Raw genomic sequence first — 4,309 nt, 5'->3', positions numbered from 1 at the left:
TGGTATGGCTTTCTTTGAAACGTAAAGCACTTTCACAAGTGTGATAAAACAGTAGTAGCAGAAAGTTCAGCTTTTTTTCCATTCATTCTGGAGGTAAACACTGAGTAGCATCACAGAGGACAATAAGTAAGCAATTCATTATATTTATAAGCAGAAAAACAATTATCTACTGCTGTCAGGTAGTAGTAGTACAGTCACTGAAGCACAAATGGAAAACAGCACAGTAACGTTTCAATGAGAACACACATTTTGTTCTTGTGTGTACTCCCGTTTGAGAGTCATGGGCTTGGTGGTAAATTAATTTACTGAAGCTCAAGGCCATATGAATTGGCTTAAAACTGCCATGGGAATTTCCACCAGTTCCTGGTGTGTGCCGGCCATCCGCCCCTTTCAGCACCGAGGCTGGTGCAGTAAATGTGACAAATCGAGGCACTGGCTGGTGGAGTGAAAAAGGCCAAGGCGAGGAGGGAAGGCTGTGGCTGGGCAGTGGAGGTTGGAATGTGGTGGGAGAAGTGGATGGCAAAATAAATACATAGATTTCAGATAATCAGTGTCTAATTTTAGAAATCAATTTGTTCCTTTTTTTTAATTTACAGTGTTGTTTTTTTAGTCGTCAAACGTCATGGAGGCACATGATCAGTGATGCTCACTGAAGGCTGGTTGAGGCTTTACAAAGTTTCCAGTCATGGTCTGAGAGTACTAAGCAGTTTCTTCATGAATTCAACGCCAGAAAGACAGACACCAGAAAAATTGGAAGAATGTTATCAGCAAGGCTTTAAGGGGGGAAATGTTAGGATGTTGGATCCAAGCAACTGTTTGATGGACTGCCATAAAATTTTATGGTCCTACAGCTATCTGACTATTGATCTGACTTTTATGCTGGCGCCATCACCAATTCACCATGTCTTACTTTATGTCTGTCTAAATACCCACAAAATTACATGAGCCTCCTCTATTATTTAGGTTTCTGTCCAAAAGCTGATCTTAACTATGATGGTAAATATAACTGTTTAAAATTATTAATGTAATTGTGAGCACATTGCCATGCTGAGGTTATCACTCTAAGCACCACTGTGCCTGTTTATAGCCTCCCAGAGGTACCAGTATGGCTCCTCTTGGATAATATCAGTTAAAAGGGCAGCGCAAAGATGAAAACCAATTGTTATAGTCAAGCTTTTCAGCCAGCGTCAAGTGGTTAAGTCATCATTCTGAGCTGGCATTTATTTGTGGCATGTTGGTCACCATCAAATTGCCACAATTCACATGCTTCAAAGTGCATACTTTTAAAAAAATAAATAAAAATCATATGTGTATATATATATATATATATATATATGGACAGAAGAAAATGGATGGCTGGAGGGATATATATATATATATATATATATATATATATATATATATATATATATATATATATATATATATATATATATATATATATATATATATATATAGCCATTTCTTGAAAATTCACTGAAGCTTGTAGTCCTTCCTGTTACTTGTGCACCTTTTCCTACCACACTTTTCCCTTCCTGCCGACTTTCTGTTTATATGCTTTAATACAGCACTCTGCCAACAGCCATCCTTTTCAGCGATGACCTTCTGTGACTCCTTTTGGAGGGTGTCCATGATCATCTTCTAGACAACTTTCAAGTCAGCAATCTTTTCCGTGATTGTCGTTGTTTACTGAACTACACAGAGAAATACACACTGTTATTATGTTTGAATAGTAATTTACTGAAAGTCCAAAGGAAATATTGCAATACTTTAGATGCTGGATTTTTGATTTTCATGACTATGACCACTAAAATCAAAACAAAAAAGGGCTTCAAATATTTCACTTTGCATGTAATGAACATAGAACAGATGAAAGTTTATCTATTTGAATGAAACTCTGAGAAGAAAAAAAAAACAACTAACTTTTTCCACAATACTCAAATTTGTTGAGCTGCACCACAAATCCCTCCAGAGAGTTCTGTCTACTCTGGAGTCTCCTCCCAGTTGGATGTGCCCAGGAAACCTCGAAATGCCTGGCTATAACTGTGACCTTTTGTCATTTTAATATAAGGTGACCTTTTAAAGTTGCTGGCCAGAGTAGTGTCTGTGTACCGGAGACACTGTCTGATCAGTGTCCTGTAAAGCCACACCTGAATAGAGTGAGGATTAGTTTAATGGTTGAGAATTTATCACCAGTTGAACAACTGACTAGCTATTTAAAGCCTTTTCAAATCATAACAATGGACATTAGATTATGAACTTGTTTTGGAAGTCTGAAAACAAAACCATTTACATTATTGCCGTCATAAAACTAAGACGAGTGAATAAATTGTTGACAACCCATTGATTTAATGAGGTTATTCAATTTCATTAGGTGTTTCTAAACTAAACCAGTGTTAAGATGTTACACCCTGTAACGTTCTTATGTGTAGCTACTGTGTCTAAAGCCGCGTTTCGACAAGCACCTACTCGGCGCGGTACGGCTCGCCACTACTGTACTGGACTCGGCTCGACTCGGTTTAATTGTTTTTCCATTACATTGAGTACCACCTCATCGTGGGTGGAGTCGTCATAGCACGACTGGCCAAAAGTCCCTTAACGTCATTTGTGTGCGACACAAACGCAACACAACAATGTACATGGAGGCGATGGTTCACCTGCTGCTCAGTCTGTGGCTTTCTGTCAGATTCAAAGTAATAGAAGAGTCGGAGAAAGCTGAGAGCGGCGAGTCGAAACACTCAGGAGACACACAGGAGAGTTTGGGAGGCGATGCAGTAGTATCAAGCTGAAGACAAGAAGATATGAACTAGACGACATATGAGGGTAAGCTAATGCTAGTTCGCTAGCATTAGCGTGTATCAGTCCTGTGAACGACCCAGTAATGGCGGCAGTTTATCGCTATTAGGTATTAAAATATGTATGATGTGTATGTGTTTCAGATGGCTCTTATGAGACTTCCTGGGATTTACCTGAAGCAGCAGCACATGAGCCTGCAGTGGCACAATTGCTATTGTTTTCTTTAATGCAATTCTGACAATAAACTTTTCTACCTTTTGCAGATGTGCCTATGCTATTGTTTTATTTGCGAAGGTTAGCAAAATTACATGACAAATTAAACGCCAAAACATTAAAACAGCTGTTTTAAGAATATTCCAGTTTGATAAATCAGTATTGCTTTGGTGTAATTCAGTCAAAAGAATTATGAACTATAAAGTCGTTTGTGTTAACACATTAAATCCCATTAAACATAAATGCATTATTAGGGAATGCAGAATTGTCTAGTTAAGACTGTTGACTCTTTTCCTACCAGTGACTTAACAGACAAAATGAAAAGTTATGATGCAATCACATAAGTCACAAAACAGTATATTAGTCAGCAGCAAAAACAAAAATATTTACAATGTGCAAAGTACAAACTAGTCCCCAGGAGCTTGAGGGACTCCACAGCTATGATGTGATGTGTTTAGCCACCTGTCCATCCATTTTCAATCATGATCATGTCTTTGATAGTTTTACTTTAATACATTTTTGGCACTCTTCACTTTAACCAAAGCACAAACAGTACCTCCTCCACCACAACTAAAAACAACGTGGTTTGAACTTCATTTCATCTTGTGCACATTTTGGAGTTCCTAAGAACAGCTGTGTTTTCTTATTTCTATGTATATTTTCATCCAGTTTCACAGTTACCTAGTGATTATAAGAAGAATGGTTGCAATACTACACTGTACCAGAACGTAAATTAATTAGAGTGACTTACAAGTTAAGTCAATGGGGAAAAAATGCAGCTGCATGTGTTCTGTTCATGTGTCACTGTAGCTACATGTAGCTTTCATCAGGTGTTCCTGAGCTGGCATGCTGCACAGTTTGCATTTACACCTGCCTGAATTCTTGGTCGTTGGTCTCGTTGTTCTGATCATGTTTGCAGGCATTTACACCTGCAATAACAATAATGCGAAAATCAACCATGCTTTCTGTTTACCGTGTCTTACCGGTGATAAGACGTTGCTGTGACGTGCTGGAAGTTGATGTTGACAGGGTCGGTGTCCGAGCTGGTACTGGTGTCGAAGCTGGTGCTGGAGAGGAGGCAGGGGAGCTGGGGGCTCCATGACGGAGGTGGAGCAGGCTTCGCACGTGGAAAGGAATTTTTGAACAGAAATAAACATTCACCCTAAGTACACGAAAAACACAACATTGTAACTTGTGAAAAAAAATGAACCTGTAAGACCACTAGCTTAGTTCGTCATGCTGACTGAAGTATTAGCTTCTGAGAGCTAAACGTTAGAAACAGCAGCACGAAATACAAGCA

This window comes from Amphiprion ocellaris, chromosome 14 (assembly GCF_022539595.1).
Source record: "Amphiprion ocellaris isolate individual 3 ecotype Okinawa chromosome 14, ASM2253959v1, whole genome shotgun sequence".
NCBI lineage: Eukaryota > Metazoa > Chordata > Actinopteri > Pomacentridae > Amphiprion > Amphiprion ocellaris.
The sequence above is the reverse complement of the archived record's forward strand: the minus strand, read 5'-3'. Positions refer to the sequence as shown.